Genomic DNA, 19,018 nt, shown 5'->3' with positions numbered 1-19,018 from the left:
TCATTTGGTCCCCCCACATAGTGGATTGGAGCGTCACTCGGATAAGTTATATAGGATCAAGGTGGTCTAGGTATGCCTATGGGGTTTATCTCCATCCTAGGAATGTTGAGATATTGAGCTCCACTCGTGATATGCCAGCGTGACCGTTGTGCATTTATGTCATCGACGTGTCAGTTGCAGATGCGGTTGGTACACTGCCCATGAATAATAGCTACATGATAGCTATCCTTATCTACTCTAGTTCATGGCTCAGTTAGTATGCCGCCTTAGTTAGTTGAGTTTGGTTTGAGACCCATATATAGGGTTCTTCTATTTCTTTGTAAGAGAGTTTTTTTGGCTTACACAACTAAGAAGAGGAAAACTGTTATCAGCCTCCACCCTTGTGTGTATTCCCCCATTGTGCAAGCAAGAAAGCTACAAGTGAGACTCCTTCCTTCTCTCCCACAATCTTGACATGGTATCAGAGCCTTGTTCGTGGTAAGGAGCTCAAGAAAGCAAGCCAAGCTCGCGGTGTTCTAGTAAGAGGAGCAGTGTTGCTTTTATTTTCTGTTTTGGGAGGAGATCTCTACAGGTAGCACAGCCGGAAATTCCAAGAGTGCATTGTCTCAGGTTGAGATGCCCTTCGCGGTGAAGCAAGAGGGTAGTATATGCTGTGGTAAAGGGCTTTAGCCCTTGGCGACCCTGATTTTTTGATTTGAGGCCATTTCGGGGCCTGTTTTGGAGGCGGAAGTTTTCTGCACGTACTCAGGAAAAGGCCCAGTTTTATGCTGTGCAACCACTATTCTACAGGTTGGTGAAAAGTTACTGTAGAAATTGCATCGTATGCCTGTGCGCAGAGACATTGGGAGTTACAGAATCATCCTTGTTGCATGTTGATGCAAAATCGTCACTAGGAAGTGACTGTGTGGTCAAATACCACTTTCGTCAGTTTTGCTGATTTGCCTTTGTGAGGCTGAAGCTGTGTTCTTTGCAGTGACAGAATTTTTTGCAGTGTTCTGTAATGGCGTCTGATTCTCTCTCAAAGATTGTCACTGAAAATCTTGACAAGAACAATTTCCAAGCATGGAAGTTTAGAATGACGAATTTCCTTATGGGAAAAGGATATTGGGAATTTGTTGCAAGAAATGAAGAAGAACCAGTTCTTCCTGATGTTCCCAATCAAAAACAAATGCAGGCATTTAAAGCATGGCATGAGAGAGCCAGGAAAGTTATGTACTCCCTGTCTATCAGCATTTCAGACTCTATGATTGTGCATATTCAGGATGCAAGTACGCCAAAGGAGGCATGGGATACTCTGTCAAAAATGTATAGCACAAATACACAAGCAAGGAAAATGCAGCTCAAGCAAGAGTTGCACAATGTGCAAAGAGAAAATATGAGCATCAATGACTACCACATGAAGGTGAAGAAGATTGCAGATGCACTTGCTTCCATTGGGTCGCCAGTTGTTGAGTGTTGAAATGACTTGTTTTTTGGCTGATTTTTGTTGTTTTTGAGAGCTGAATGGTTGATTTTATGAGATGATTGATTGGTTAGGAAGTGGATTGAGAGTGTTTTGGATGATATTGATTGTGTTTTGAAAGTTCATGATGTTTGTTGATGGTTTTGTGATGTTCTGATAGGTTTTGATAGGTTCTGTATACCTTCTGTTTTGCTCTGTTTTGGTCTGTTTTGTTCTGATTGTCTTCTGTAAGGAGGGATGGAGTATTGATTGATGAAGAATGAGATATTGTGAAAGTTTATTGAATGGTTTGTGAGAGTTTGGAATGGTTTGAGAATGAGTTATGTGGTTTTGATGACCTTCTGTAACCTTCTGTAGGTCTTCTGTAGAGCTTCTGTTTCTGTTCTGTTCTGTACTGTCTCTGTTCTGGTACTGTTCTGTAGACTGTTCTGTAAGTGTTCTGTGGAATGTATGTGTGATTTTGGGAAAGTTTTCTAGCCTTGGAAAGAGGTGAATACAAGTGCAAAAGAGCTGAAAGAAGTGGAAGAAGTAGCTGTTAAAGACTCAAGAGAAGACTAGAGTGAAGTGACAGTAGTGAGCTGTGAAGAGACACTGTAGTGGCTCTGGTGACCTTTCATATCAGACATACCTCTTGGGAGGGGTATCCACGACCTAAGAGTGATTATTGAGAGTAATTTTTGAGAGATTGTAGTGAGGATATGATGTATTATTGATGGAGTGTGTGAGAGAGAGTCAGAGATAGCCAATTCTATTGAAACAGAGTGATTGTATATGAGAGATTGATAGAGAGAAGACTATGAAGATATTGAAGATGAATACTATGTGATGTATTTCCATTCAAAGATGGTGTACTTCTTTGCTTTCTTTGTGATATTGATGGATTTTGTGAAGATGTTGAAGAATATGGTTGATTCTATTAAAAACCGTGGGAGATTTACATGATGCTGCATGAAGATTTGTTGTGCCTGGTGTTCTTTTCTTCATTGTGATCATATGAAACATGATAAACAAGCTTGTTGATGTTACAAGATAGATTTTCTTGCAAGAGAATTCCCTTTTCCTTGGTGTTCCTCTCGGGGCTCCATGTTTTTGGTGCGCAGCCGGGGAAACTTGCCATCAACAAGCACCAAAAGAGGCTGAAAATGAAGGAATTGGCATTGCCAAGAAGAAAAGAATTCAATGGATGTTTGTAAAGTTCCTTCTTCCACTGAAGAGTTGGAATTCCTCATAATCAAAGCCACTTTCCACAAGAAGTTCATCCCACAATGGCGGAAACACATCACCATCATGATGCATGCTCTATGTGGTGGACAGTTTCCTCTTCCTGTTGAAGCAGTAGAAACTTGCATCTTGGTGGCAAACTGTTTGGGAACAAACTGAAGAGCAGAAACAGAGAGAATGAACATCTATGGAAGATTTGGCATTCATTGAGAAGTTTCCAGACAACATCAAGTGGGAGATTGTGAAGAAGCTTCAAGAGTCTTGGTCTGTAGAGGTTCACAGGGACAAGAAGGAAAAGAGTTGGAATTTGTTCGTGGATGCTCAACAGCAAGATACATGGGATGCTTGGTGTACTGATAATCTTCTGTTGGTTCAATTAGCAACCCACTGGAAGTTGGTAGACAGAGTGTTTTTCACAACATACACTGTTGAAACCATCAGAAGCTGGCATTATTATGATGATGGCACCACCACAATGCTCAGACGTATGCATTTTGACACCTTTAGAACCGAATACCTTCCTCTGTGCAGTGGCATGAAAGCAGAATTTAGGGACGTTGAGAGGAAAGAAGTAGAAGAAATGTTGGCAAGAGAGTCCTCTAGAGACTGAAGCCTTCTGTTAACCCTCTGTGGAGCACTAACATAGTGGAGTCAACCCCCTGATGAATGACGCAATAAAAAGGCAAGCATTGGAACGAGTCCAGAGGTATGTGAGAAGAGAGAAAGCAAAAATCAAGGCTGAGAACGAGCTCGCAGCAGAAGCCGCCTTTGACACCCTTGCGGAACTCTTTACAGAAGTCCCAATGGCACATCAAGCCCTTCCTCCTCCTGCTGGAGGTCCACTTCCAAGCCAGATCCGTCCTGGAAATATTGATGACAGACCAGCGAACGTAGTCCCATTGCCAGTTTTTAAGGGAGAGTACAATGAAGACCCCGATCTTCATGTAGCAGAGTTTATGGTAGCGTGTGTGGCTAACAATGCCAGAACCCCTGAGCATTGGTTAGCGATATTCCCCACCACTTTCAAGGGTGCGGCGTTTCAGTGGTATGAGAGACAAGCAGCAGGAACTTTTGGCACATGGGATGACCTGAAGTTGGCCTTCCTCACTAAATTCAGGCGTGAAGGTTTTGAAGAGCGGATGAGAGAGGAATTTATGAACCTAAGTCAGTCCTCTAGAGAAAGAGTAGAAGCTTATGTCTCACGAATGGAATCCATCCTGAAGAGATGGACTAACCATAATCTAGATGATGGCATTCAGAAGGGAGTGTTTCTCAGAGGATTACAACCAGAAGTCCGTAAGTTTGTGGAGCTACAAAGACCAGCCACCCTGCAAGCTGCAACAGAAGGTGCAAGACTGTATGATGAAGTGGAAGCTAGATTAGCAATGAATACAGGAAGAGGAGTCCTACCTCCTCCGGTGCCAGGAATGATGTACCCACCAAATGCAGTCCCAGGGACTGTTCCCTATCCCTACCAACAGATGCCCCCGGTATCACAGTACAGTGCACCAAATCCTCAGTGGCCACAATCCATGCCTCAAATGATGGTTCAACCACAACAACAATGGTCCCAACCAATCTCCTCAATGCAAAATCAGCAGCAACAGTGGAACCCTACCAACTGAAGTCCACAGCCAACAGTTCAAACAGGAGCTCTGAATCAGAACCAGAACAGAGACCCCTTTGTACCAGCTCAACCAGTTTATGCAGTGATTACAGAGAATCCTCAAAACCCTCCTGCCAGTACGTCAGGAGGAGAAAGCTTGAAGGACTACTTATCCAACTCAGTTGCAAACATAAAAAAGGAGTTGATGGATGTGATTACAGAACAACTACAGACGTTGAAAGTGAACACAGCGAGCATATCCAACATTGCAGGAGCAGGAAGAGATGTGATGCGGTCAAATACTTGGTGTGGTAAGTGTCATCAAGCAAGTCATTTAGCCACTGAATGTACGCGGAAACCAACCATCCCTGGAGCCTTCTGTTCCTACTGTTTGCGGAAGAATCATACAGAGGACATTTGCTCTCTGAAGGAGATGCATGATAGGAGAAGAAAGGAAGAAGACGCAAGATTTAACTTGCTGGAATCCAAAATGACAACACAAGATATTGGACCCAAGCCTAGAGAGTTTGGTCCTAATTTCGGACCCAGAAGATTTCCTTCTCAAAGTTACAGAGGCAGACAGTCTGGCGGTGGTCAGAGATCAGAAGTGGAGTGTTACAGATGCGGAGAAAAGGGACACATTTCACCAAATTGTCCAAATCCTCGAAGGTCAGTGGATTACAAGCCCTTATGCAGTCGATGCAAAGGAGAAGGCCACACTGCAAAAGACTGTCCAAGCCCAGCCCCAGTGAAAAACAGTGCTACTGATAGTCCGTCCAAGGCCCAAGAGCCTACCTCCAATTTAGTGGAATTGGAAGTTGCTGCCATCACTCGTGCAAAGCAGAAGGAACCACCTATCCAGAAAGAAAATAACCCTCCTGCCAGAACAGTGAAGTTCAGTCTTCCACCAGAAGAACAGAACAGAACAGAGCCTAATAGTGCCGTACAGAGCCCTACAGTGCCACAGAGAGTTACAGAGACAGTTACAGAGACAGGACCAGAGGTCCAGGATACAGAAGAGGAGGAAGTGCCACAAGTGGCAGAAGAAGCTCCTGTAATTCCTCTGATGGAAGAAAGAGGGAAAATGAAAATGGGTGTTGCCCCATTCCCTAACCCATTAGAGAAGCCAGTGGATCCTATTAAGGAATACGATCTGGTCAGAGATCTAGATACCTTTAAACCAAACCTCACATTCCGACAATTATTGATGTTGTCCCCCAATTGCCGGAAAAGATTCAAAAGCATACTGACAAAAAGACATGGTTTAAGGATTGCTCCCTCAACAGTGACAAAGTCCAACAAGGCTCCAGAGCCTGTAAAAGAAGTGGATGTGGCTAATGCTTTTCTAGATCCGGGTACTCCAGAGACTGGCGTATGGATCGAAGGTTGCTTTATTTCAAATGCACTGATTGATGGTGGTTCATCAGTGAACATTATGACGGATGTGACAATGAAGGATCTAGGCCTACAAGGTGTGCAACCAACCCAATGGCTCATCAGACTGGCGGATCAGAGCAGAATCAAGCCTTTGGGCATTCTCCCATATGTGAAGACTACTGTGGCTGGAAAAGATTATTGGCTGACCTATTTAGTGGTGAAGCCAAACTCTTATGATACATCCTATCCCCTGTTACTAGGCAGACCATGGCTTTTTGAAGCCAGAGCAAGGACGGATTGGTTCAAAGGAACCTTGACCTTGGGTCGAGGACCCAACAAAGTGGTGCTGAAACTGTATGGTTCTCAAAAAGGACATGGATCCACCTCCTTGGAATTATCTTCTGATTCCCCTAACGAGGCTACAGATGGAACATCAGCAGACGAAGATGCTGTCAAACAGATCCTTCCTAAGAAAACAGTGGCACATTCCTTAACAGTGGATACAGTAAGCCGACTTCCAAAGGATGCAAAGCCATTATCAATGGGTGAATACTTCCTGCCTGAACCGGGAATGACTTCTGAAGTCACTTCTGATAGTGAGATAGAGGCATGGATGTACTGCTCTCCCTGTTACATGGCCACAGCAGAGCCAGAGACAGAGGCAGGAGAGGAACCAGAGAATCTGTTCTTCTGTTACAGAGCTCCTACAGAGACAGAAGCAGAAGCAGAAGCAGAAGCAGAGACAGAGACCGAAGAGGATGGATATGATATGGACGAAGAGAATGATGAAGGTGAGCCAGAAGAGTCTATCCCACCTGAAGAGGATACATTTGAGGAAGAAGTTCCAGAAGTATCAGAAGCCGATGAGCTCATGCTATGGGACAGAATGATGATGGTACCATTTGGTCTGGCAAATGGATCTTCTTATATACAAAACCTTTATAAGAAATGGATTAAGAAGAGCAAGCCGTCTTTTAAGTGTGGCTCATGCCGTCCTAACCCATCCTTGCCAAAGAAAGATGATGATGATGCACCGTGCCAACAAGCACTAATCCAACTAACCCAACAAGCATTAGAGGGTCCCTGTTATGTGACGTTCCTGGATGTATCTTCAGAAGATGAGTCTTCAAGCCAAGAGGTAATTAATTTTGAAACCAAACCCGAAATGGCGCTTATCCCATTCCAACGTCTCAAGGAGCAACCTAAGTCTCCACCAAAAGAAGAAATCGGTTCTAGTGGGACATCAGAAGAGGACACCACTCCCTTGAAGGAGTCGGATCTGTATCCAGAAGTAGTCCGCGGGACCTTCATTCGTGAAGTAGAAGGTGAAAGGCAGTTAATCTTTATGGATTCAGAAGGCACTGAACGCCACTTGAAGGTGGGTAGCAGTCTCCCAGAAGAGGAGTTGTTAACCTTGTACAACTTGTTGAAAGAAAATTTGGACGTGTTTGCATGGTCTTACAAAGACCTAAAGGGGATTGATCCCACAATATGCCAACATCATATTGATTTGGAGCCTGATGCCAAGCCAGTACGACAACGACAGAGGCGAATGAACCCGAATTATTCCACATTGGTGAAAGCGGAGCTGCTGAAGCTTCTGGAAGCCGAGTTCATCTATCCAGTGGCAAATAGTGAATGGGTTTCACCCATCGTGGTTGTACCCAAGAAGAATGGCAAATTGCGCATATGTGTGGATTTCCGAAAGCTTAATTCCAAGACAAAGAAGGATCACTTTCCTATCCCTTTCACAGACCAACTGTTGGACACAGTGGCAGGACATGAGCTTTATTCTCTTCTGGATGGATTCAACGGATACAACCAAGTCCAAATCGCAGAAGAAGACCAATCCAAAACAACCTTCACCACAGAATGGGGAACCTACGCTTACCGAGTGATGCCATTTGGGCTCTGCAATGCCCCTGCTACTTTTCAACGAGTCATGATGGCCGCATTTCAAAATCATCTGCATGACTTTATCGAGGTATATTTAGATGACTTCTGTGTCTATAGCTTGATCAGTGAACACTGGGACCACCTGGAACAATGCTTTGACCGATGCCGGGAGTATGGGATTTCCCTCAACCCCGACAAATACATCTTTGGGGTCTCTTCTGGAGTTCTGTTGGGCCACATTGTCTCTGCACAAGGGATATCAACAGACCCTGCAAAGATCGAAAAGATTGCAGCTCTGACAGCACCCACCAACCTCAAACAGTTGAGGGGATTCCTAGGCCATGTGGGTTACTACAGAAGGTTTATAGCCCATTTTGCGACAAAGGCAACTTCCTTGCACAAGCTTCTGAGGAAAGAAGCAGAGTTTACTTGGACAGAAGAATGTGACAAAGCCTTCCACACTCTAAAGCAGTGTCTGATTGAGGCACCCATTCTGCAACCTCCTGATTGGACGAAAGAGTTTCACGTACACACTGATGTGTCAATTGAAGGCTTAGGTGCTATCCTGTGCCAAAAGGGCTCCTCGAAGTTGGATCAACCGATCTATTATGCAAGCCGAAAAGTCACTGATAGGGAACGGAACTATACAGTGACCGAGCTGGAGTGCTTGGCAATGGTGTTTGCCCTGGAGAAGTTTCGCCATTACCTCCTATCTACCCACTTTAAATTTTATGTGGATCATGAGGCCCTATCCTTCTTAATGAACAAAGCAGATGTGAAAGGACGATTGATGAGATGGCTCCTTTTATTCCAGGAGTTCGACTTTGAGGTGATTACTAAGCCTGGTCGTTCCCATGTTCTGGCTGATCATCTGTCGCGTATCCCACAAACAGCAGACGAGGAGCAGGATGATCCAGACCTCCCTGATGCTTCCCTATTCTTGGTAGAAACTGTCACTCCCTGGTATGCGGACATTGCCAATCTGCTGGCAACCCAACAGTACCCTCCTGGTATCTCTAGTCGGGAAAGGAAGAAGCTCATGCTAGAATCAGCCCCATACACCCTGCTAGGCGGTGCACTGTACAAGAAAGGCAAAGATGAAGTGCTCCGAAGATGTGTTGCAGGAGATGAGGTTGGGATTGTTTTGAAGGCTTGCCACGACGAGCCATGTGGAGGTCACTTTGCAGGAGAAGCTACAGCTAGGAAGGCTCTGCTAGCAGGATATTGGTGGCCTACCATCCACAAAGATTCCTATGATTACTGTAAAAGATGTGATGCTTGTCAAAGAATGGGGAAACCCACGAAGACGAGTGCCATGCCACTGCAACCTATCCTTCCGTTGAAGCCGTTTGAGAAGTGGGGCATCGACTTCGTAGGTCCGATCGACCCTCCTACTAGAAGGAAACAGAACCGATACATCCTCGTATGTACGGATTATGTCACAAAGTGGTGTGAAGCTAAAGCCCTCAAGCGAGACGATGGTAACAGCGTGGCCCTGTTCATGTACGAGAATATCATCACCCGTTTTGGTAGTCCCTTAGAGCTGGTAAGTGACAGAGGCACTCATTTCCTTAACAAAGTCATGGAAGAGTTGACAGAGTTGTATAAGATCCACCATCGCAAGTCCACTCCTTATTACCCCAGAGCCAATGGCCAAGTTGAAGTCACCAATCGCATCCTCTGCTCGATTCTGACAAGAACGATTGCCGCACATCGTCGTGATTGGGACGATCGACTTACAGAGGCCCTCTGGGCGTACAGAACCTCCCATAAAGCAGCAACAGGACAAACACCTTTCCAGCTGGTGTATGGTACAGAAGCTGTTTTTCCTGTTGAACTGGAACTACCCTCTTTGAGAGTAGCTATCAAAGAGCGTTTGGGGGATGACGATTCACTGCAACGCCGTCTCCTGCATTTGGAATGTTTGGACGAAATTCGTAGGATGGCTCTACAGTGCATGGAAGCCACGCAAGCTCGACGCAAGGATTACCATGATAGCTTCATCAAGCACAAAGAGTTCAAAGAAGGTGATTTGGTCCTAGCCTATGATTCACGCTTTGGCAAGTTTCCTGGCAAGCTCCAACAGCAGTGGATGGGCCCCTATAAGGTACTTGCAGTCAACCCTAATGGTTCTGTCCAAGTACAGACCCTTGATGCCTCTGATGATCCCTTTCTGATCAATGGATATCGCCTGAAGAAGTACTTCCCTCCTTGGGGATCTTGACAATTACGGTCACTTGATCTTTTCCCTCATTGGCGCGGTACTGTACTTGTTATAATGCTACTTTTGTTAGCTGTTCTTCAATCACTCCTGATGAAATGGATGCAACCCTCTGTCCCCTCAAAACCCCCTTCTAGCCTTGATCTCTTATCCTCTATTTTCCACCAGCGACAGTGGCGAGGTGGGTTCTGACAGATGGTAGTTCTATCATTCCCTTGCTCAATATTGACCAAAAAAAAAAAAAAAGAAAAAAAAAACAACAAAAAAAAACAAAACATATCGGTCATGGGAGAAAAGGACTTAGGTCCCTGTCATGCCGACCTATCCTTCGAGAAAAGGTGGAAACACCCTCGGGAATAGGGAAAAAAGAAAAGAAGAAAAAGAAAAAAAAAACCAAAGAAAAAAAAAACAAATAAACACATCTGTTATGAGAGAAAAGGAAGCAATTCCCTATCATAGCAGGCCTCGTTCCAAGAAAAGGTGGTAAACACCCTTGGGCGGGAAGCTGGCTGTGGAAAAGGTGGTAACACCCAGCAGTCCAGAAAGTGGATTCATTGATTGATATCCCTCGGATCGAATTCCGAAGCTGCCTCCCTTGGTACGCTGTGTCCTGGGTCTCTTTGCAAAGTGACTAATTGTCCTCTAGCAGACGACATGTTCCTGTCCAACACAATGTTCGAATTTGATGGCTACCTCCCTGGGTACGCCTCTTCAACAACTGATGACGCGATCTTCATCGACAACCCCTTGAGTGATGTGAGCTTTCATCCTAACCGGATGGGGAAGTGAGTACGGTTGCCCTCTGTATCTATCAACAGAGAGTGAGACAGAGGGTGGGGCGAGAGACCAGCCTTTTCCCTTCAAATCAAATGAGAGGTGAGAAGTGTGAATGAAGTGTTGCACGCACAGGAAGGGCCTCTCAAAGCACAAAGCACAATTCGTTCTGTGCACTACACCATAAGGCTCCCTTGCCTTCCTTCTCGCACCGTATGCCGGCACAGGGCGGGATGCACAGTTGCACCATCAAATGCGCACAAGGCATACACCCTTTGCACAAGCGACTGTGAGGATTACATCAATGGGTTTCAGGAAAAGGCTGCCCTCCTGTATCTATCAACAGAGCGTGAGACAGAGGGTGGGTTGAGTGTGACTGGAGTTTCTTCAATCAATTACCGAGAGGTGAGATTGAGGGACGTTACGACACTTGGAGTCAGGTATGTTCCCGTTTCCCTATGCACCCACGGGATGGGTCTTTACCGTCATCACAAGACACAGCACCCTGTTCTGTATACTGCACTGTAAGGCTCCCTTGCCTTTCTCCTTGCACCTATGCCAGACGGGTTGGACGCACTAATGCACCATCAACTGTGCACCCTGGCATACTCCCTTTGCACCATTCCCCCCTTGTTGATTCCTCAACCGGGTATGAGATATGGGGTTCCATCATTCTTCCTTGAATGATATTAGTCATGGGGCGAGTGACTGTTCTTTCATTTCATTTGAGTGACTGTGAGTTGAGTGCAATATCCCTCATCATCGACAACGAATTTCCTACGATTCCTTCCATCAGCTACCTCCCTGGGTACGGCCGCGTGGTCTCTGCCATGATGAACGTGTGCCACGAAGATGCCTTGGTCCCTCCAGCGCCGACAACAACACTGGACGTGCCATCGACACTCAACCTTGATTCTTGACGAAACGGGCCAAGTTTTTCTAACCCTACAACTTCTGTTTCTTAGTGATGGTCATGTTTTAAGTGTGGGGAAGTTAGTGGATGGTCTGTGGCGTGGTCCTAGGTCCCTATTGTTCGGTTAACCCTATCCGTTAAGGTCTTAAGTGTGGGGACGCGCCCCTGCGCGTCTACCGTGCATATCCTTTGCAAATGCCTCAACCTGTTCATGCATGAATACCATGATTTGCTTTTACCCTGATGGGGTCCCTTCCCGCCCGCCCGGTTATGTTCCACCCACCCTTGGGGCTGTTCCCTTGCAGTTTTCCTTCATTCCCTGATTTTGAGGTCCTTCCATGTGAATGCATCCTACGTTCACCAAAATCCAAATCCAACCTTATAGCCTTGTTCCTCCCATTGACTGGTCCATTTTTCCTTTTTACCTACCCCTGTTCCGGTGCACGGTTTTCGAGTTATTAATTTTTGAAACATTTTACGCAATTTAGACGGTTTTCCATGTGAACGCGCTTTTCTTGCTTCGGAACCATGATCTGACATCATAGCCCTGACCCACGCTTCTTCCCTGACATTTTTTCTTCTTATTCCACATCATTCTGATACACGGTTTGTCCGTTATTAATTTTCCGGTTTTTTAAGACTTTTTCGTGCGTATTTTTGACATTTTTCCATGTGAACCTGCTCTTTTTGCATCGGAATTCCAATTTGATTTGACAGCTGTGTCCCTTGTGCCTTCCCCTACCTTTTTCCTTTTTCCTCTACCCTTTTTCGACTTCTGGATTTTTACTTATTAATTTTTAAATGGGTTTTCGGGAGTATTTTCGGAGTTTTTCACATGTGAACCCCTCCTACTTTCGCCGGAACTGTGGTTTGACGTGATAACCCTGTGCCACTCCTTCCTGCGGACATTTTTTCTTCTTACTGCATGTCATTCCGGTGAACGGTTCGTCCGATATCAATTTCCGATCCCATTTTTGGGTTTGTTTTTTGGGTTTTCCCCATGTGAACGCGTCTTACCTCAGTCGGAATTATGTTTTGACATGATCGGATTGTCGTGCACATCTTTTTGTATAGTTTTCCTTTTTTCCGCACCTCATTCCGATGCACGGATCTTTCGATATTAATTTTTAAATTGCGTTTTTGGTTCGTTTTTTGTGTTTTTTGCACGTGAATGCCCTTTACCCCTCCCGGAACCCCCGTCCCGTATTTTTCCTGTTTCCCCCCTGTCGTCCTGCCCACTTTTCGTTTTTACGATATTTCGTTTTGACATTCGGATTGGGAGTTATTCATTTTTCTTTATTTTTCCGTTTTTTCTCGCGCTCATTTTGCGCGTGAACGCGCCCGTTTTCGATTTACGTGTCTCCACGCGCCCCGGTCATGTCCGCGTACCTCGTACCGTCATCCCCGCGTCGTTTCAATCCCGTCACGGCAAATTTTTTTACCCCGCCCCGCGCACGTGCGTGGGACGGGGATCCGCCCCCTCTTGCCCCCGCCCATCCTCCCTTACCCCTGCCCGCCCACCTTTTATTTAAAAAAATAATAATAATAATAAAAACCCCACCAACGGACACCCTTCCCTCCCCCCCCGACTCTCAACCACCTCTCCTCTCTTCTCTTTCTTCTTCTTTTTCTCTCTTCTCTCTCTTTTTCTTGTTTCACTCTCTCTCTCTCTCTGACTGCGTAATCTCCATCATCTCCCTCCATTTCCATCGCTCTCCTTCTCTCCTCCCTCTCCATCATCTCCCTCCATTTCCATCGCTCTCCTTCTCTCCTCCCTCTCCCTTCTCTCCTGCCGACCATCTCCCCTCCTCTTCTCCTCCCTCTCCATCATCTCCCTCCATTTCCATCGCTCTCCTTCTCTCCTCCCTCTCCCTTCTCTCCTGCCGCTACCTCCCCTCCTTCTCTCCTCCCTCTCCTCCTTTTCTCCTCCCTCACTCCTCCTCCTCCTCCCAGTCGGCCGTCTTCATTCTCCTCCCCCGCAGGCCAACAGCGCCCCCGCCATCCTCTGCTCCCGCCGCCGACAGCGCCCGGAACGCCTGTTGCCGTCCGCCTGGTCGCCGCCCTCGCCAGCGCCGTCGCCGCCCTCGCGTCCGCCGCCTCCAGACCGCCAGTCGCCGTCGCCGCGCCGGATCGCCTGGCCGCCACCGCCGACGTCGCCACCGCGCTCGCCGCGTCCACCTCCCCTCGCCGCCACCACTCCCCCTTCTCCTTCTCCTCCTTCTCCTACCCCACCTCCTCCTTAGGTTAGCAACTAACCTAAGTTAAAACTTAACTTAACTAACCTAAGTTAAAACTTAACTTGACTAACTTAGTTAGACTTAACTGACTAACTTAGTTAGACTTAACTGACTTAGGTAGACCTAACTTAACTAACCTAGGTTGACTTACCAGACTAACCTAGGTAGACTTACTTGATTAACTTAACTTACCTGACTTAAGTGACTTATGACTAATGTGATTAATGTGATTAATGTGACTTAATTAATCACAACATTAATTTTTCCATTAAAAAAATTTCAAAAAATTTCAAAAAATTCCTTCTGCCAGTTGCCAATTTTTGGACCTTTGTCTGCTAGGAATTGCCTTTCCTATAATTTTAGAAAAATCCATCTTTCCTAAAATTACCCATAAATTGCCAAAAAAATGGAAAAATCATTTTAAAATTTGTAAAAAATTATAAAAAATTCTAAAAACCTTCTAAAAAATTTCCCTTACCTCCCTTGCTCATTTTCCATTTATTCCAACATAAGAAATCACAACTAAAAATAAAATAAAATAAATAAAAATAAAAAACCAACATAAATCAAATTAACACATCTGCTAAGGTGTTGTTTGTTGTTTCATCAGTGCTTTTTGCTTTTCCTTTACTGGGACTCTTCCGTGCGCATTCCTGCATTTCATACACACCTTTCCAGGTATTTATTTTATGTTATGTTATTTATTTTCCCCTTTAATCACAAATTAATTGTTAAAATAAACCCTTTAATTCACCCACCGTGGCACGCGCATTCGCGCTCAACACACATTTTTTTTTAAATTAAAATCAACCAGCCGTTCACTTAGCACGCGCTACGTGCGCTACAGAGGCACTCTAAAATTTTAATTAAAATCAACCAGCCGTCACTTGAGCACGCGCTGGCAAAAAAGCGCTCCACATCACCTTAATTATAATCAATGAATTGCATTTAGAGACCCAGTCGGGAATCGAAGTCTGGGAATCGTATAACTGCACTGGTTTAACCTAATAATTGGTAATTAAATTTCTAATAAGGAACCACCGTTTTCTTATTAAGGTTTATCAACTAATAAAAATTCACCCATTTTTAATAATTGATTAAAATCAACCCTTCATTAAATTAATTCCCCCCTCACTGCACCTAATCCCCTTTTTAATGAACCGTTTCGTGGGAGGGGTATACGCAGTCATTAGTGTTGTTTTCCATGGTCCAGTCTTGGTTCTATCACAGATGTCGTATTGATATATGTCGGATATGGTATGGTTTTGGTTTCCTGTCTTAGTTACGGTTACGGGTATGGTATGTAGTTTTTTCTTTTATTGCCTGATACGGGGTTCAGGGTGTTTGTCTGATGCATCGCATGAAGCTTTCGGTCGCATTTGTCTCGAGGTCATGTCAAATTTTTTCTAGGATGTGGTTTGCTTGGGGTTAGTAGGTCGTGTTACGTTTTGATTGGTAATTATCTTATCCTTGGTTTTTGTCTGTTGGTTTGCAGGCATTCTCTTTGATTGTTTGTGTTTGTGGTGTGTGTGTAACCATCTGAATGGCGCCTTCTCATGCTCCTCCCCCTATCCAGTACGTCCCATTAGTTAGTAGGGATTACTCGTCCCTACTTACTTTTGAGCCCCTCACGAAGGCGGGACTTGCTGCTTTTGTGGCCACTCCTTTTCCATTACTTCCTGAGGATCCGTCCGTATGTGATGAGTTCCTGGCCTCTTACAGCAAGAAGACAGGAGTAGTCCAAGGCATGTCTATGACATTGACGTCTCGAGGCTTAGGGAAGGCTCTGTCTTTACCCTTCAAAGGAGAACCTTTTGTGACCACTCGTCAGCTCTTCTCTAATGAAGAGATTCTCAAACTGTTGCAGAAGCAGACAAGGGAAGTCCTTGATGTTAAGAAAGTGATAAACTCTTCAGGAGTTTCGTTTTCTATGATCACTGATCCCGTTTGGAAGACGATGTGCCAGTTTCTTCAGGACAGGTTCATGCCTGCCAAAACGCCATCCCATTATTTGTCCAAAGAGCTTTTCACAGCTTCCAGGATGGTGCTAAAAGGAGTTGCCATTGATTGGAGCACATACCTCCTTACTAAGATGGATCAGCATTTTGTTAAAGTCACGAGGGGTAATGTTACCAATGTTACCTATGGATCATATTTGTCTGCCTTCTTGACCTATTCAGGTTTACAGAAGACTGTGCCTCCACCTCCTCCATCAGATCCAGTACCTCCTCCTCCACCTTCAGAAGAGTCAGCACCTATTGACATTGAGGATGATGATTCTCCGCCTCCCCTGGTCATACAGCGTAAACGCTTGAAGAGGGTAGCGGATAAAGCCCCTGCTGTACTTCCCTCAGTGCCTATCCCTGCTACTTCTGGTAGTGACCTCCCTGGGTTTCTCACTTGCAATAACCTATTCAAAGCACATAGAGAAGGATCCTTGGAGATCTCAGTTCCTTCCCTGAACAGTCTCGTCTCAGGAGATGCCATTCCTTTCCTCTGCAAGGATATTCAAAGTTCCATTGAGTTGTCAGTGACAGCCTGTGTTCAACAGCTGTACGCATCTTTCTATGAGGAGCTCATGCAGTCCAAAGACCAGTTGCATAAGGCAACATCTGAGTTAGCATCTGCTAAGGATACCCTAGCAGATCTATTTAAGCGAATGGAATAGCAAACCCAACTGGTTGCCACTCAAAGTGATGAGATTTCTTCATTGAAGACCCAGTTATTCGAGGCTCAGTCACATGTTACTAGCCTTTCAGCAGAGAAGGAGAGGATGTCCAGTGAAGCGAAAGAATTCCAATTTCTTTTAGATGACAAGCTTTTAGCTTTACAAATGGCTAATGACACAGTGGCCAACCAAGCCTCCCAAATCCAGCAGTTGCAAGATCAGCTTGCGAAGTCCCGCTCTGTTCCTCCAAGCCCTCCTGTTTCATTAATTCCTTCTCTTTCACAGCAGGACTTGGCTGCATTACAGAGACAGGCTACTTTGTGCCCTCTATTCCAAGACAAAGTGGAAAGATTGCAGTCCAGAATGGACTTGTTATGGTCTACCTTTGAGCAGTTTCAGGAATATGTCTTACCCGACCATTCTTTCTTTGTCCACTACCACTTACAGAAGTTGGTCTTCTATATGAAGCTTTCCACGATGGATTTACCTTTTCCAGAGGATGGCTGGAGTGGGGCTTGGTCTGCTGAGTTGTTGACAGAGGTAGTTAGAATGCTCTTTGAAGATTCTGTCACGCCAGACACCATGCTGATGTCATAAATGTATCTCCGAGGAGATTTGTTAATTCCAGATGAGGTAGATATGGCATGGTATGTGGGGGATGTGGTCTTACAGGCTGTTCTATATGTCAATCATTTGGAGTTGCGCATAGCTGATATGTTCCAGAGTTATTCCTCCAAAGTGGCTGATTGTCAGGATAGTTCGTGGCATCCTATGATTGATTCGGTGGTCCTCAATCAAAGACAAAACACAGCTCCTACCTTTGTACAGAGTACTAACCAACTAAGGATGGATCTCTTAACCTATCTTTCCAAACATAATCCATTTGATGCTACTTTCTTTGATGCCTATCAGAGACGATCTCTGTTGGGACCTTCTGTTCCTACCCTCCTTTATTATCAACAATTGGCTCACCGCTATACTATATATATTTCCCTTTGTCAAACAAATTCCACAGTAATTTTACCACTTCTTTTTCAACCTTCCAATTTCCCTCAAATTCCTATTTTCACTTACTGTTCCTTTATTGAGGATAGGGTATTTTTCCCTTCTCCACCCTGTCCTTCACCCCTCATTAATGTACCCTCCACATTTCCTATTTATCAGTTAACACCGTTCCTTAGTGATTCCTTACAAATTTCTGCCACTCCTTCTTTAACCTTTTCTTCTTTTTATGATTTTTCCTATCCTTCCCTACATCCACTTTCTCTTATTCCATTACCCTCTCCTAACACTTCCATATCTCAACCACCTCAGTTGGTTAGTGACTGTGCCGGTTTTGATACTCAGATTTCCAGAAGAAGGGGATGGAGTTCGGATGATTGCCTTACAGGACCGCAGATTAATTGCCCAGTAATTCCAGGAGAATGGACAGTTTCCAGTCAAGCTTATCAAAACTATGTTCATTTTGCCCAACAATATTCACAGTCTGCAGATCCCTCAGTGAGATTAACTGCTCACTTTGCTTGGTACCTGGCGTATATGCATAGGCATTCCCATACTGATTCAAAGCCTATCCCAAAGTTGTGCATGAATGTCAATGTTAGCATTGATTCCCAACAGTTGGAGATATTGTATTTTCATGCCCTCTGTTTGCCTAGCAGATACTTGGTCCTGTTGGAAAGGATGTGTTGTCTCCAATTTTTCCAAAATCCTCCTAAAAACTTTGTAGATGAATCCTTATCTATGGATCGATTCAGACAACATCAATCTTTTAAGAGGGATCATCTTCATTGATACCTTTCCAATGTATGGTGCAAGCTTTTAATATCAAACTCTTCGTTTTGAAGAAGTCATTCAGATGGTTGTGTATTAGTGTTTGTGTTGTGAGTTTATGTATGTCAAATGATCGTGGTGGTTTCCTATTGGATCTTGTGTACGAGCTATGTTTTGGAGATTTGTCGAGATGGGGTCGTGGCTGGAGAGTTGAAGCAAATGAAGATGATGAAGAAGAAGCAAACTCTTATATCCTTTACAAATTTGTGGTGATTTTTAGTTTGATAAGAGGTGTTAATGTATAAAAGAGTTTTCCTTTCTTTGTATTTTTATATCAGAAACAGGTTATAAGTTGGGGTCGTGGTGGATGGATTCTTTTTGAAAAGATATTGAAGATCAAAGTGAAGCTTTTCAATGAACTTGTATTCCCTTTTTCCTGGGTCGCGAGGACGCTTCCTTATTAAGTGTGGGGATATGTTGAGTGTTGAAATGACTTGTTTTTTGGCTGATTTTTGTTGTTTTTGAGAGCTGAATGGTTGATTTTATGAGATGATTGATTGGTTAGGAAGTGGATTGAGAGTGTTTTGGATGATATTGATTGTGTTTTGGAAGTTCATGATGTTTGTTGATGGTTTTGTGATGTTCTGATAGGTTTTGATAGGTTCTGTATACCTTCTGTTTTGCTCTGTTTTGGTCTGTTTTGTTCTGATTGTCTTCTGTAAGGAGGGATGGAGTATTGATTGATGAAGAATGAGATATTGTGAAAGTTTATTGAATGGTTTGTGAGAGTTTGGAATGGTTTGAGAATGAGTTATGTGGTTTTGATGACCTTCTGTAACCTTCTGTAGGTCTTCTGTAGAGCTTCTGTTT

Source organism: Lygodium microphyllum, chromosome 30, assembly GCF_053477565.2.
Source record: "Lygodium microphyllum isolate KBCC chromosome 30, Lygodium_microphyllum_v1.1.10, whole genome shotgun sequence".
Lineage (NCBI taxonomy): Eukaryota > Viridiplantae > Streptophyta > Polypodiopsida > Schizaeales > Lygodiaceae > Lygodium > Lygodium microphyllum.
Note: the sequence above shows the minus strand (reverse complement) of the source record.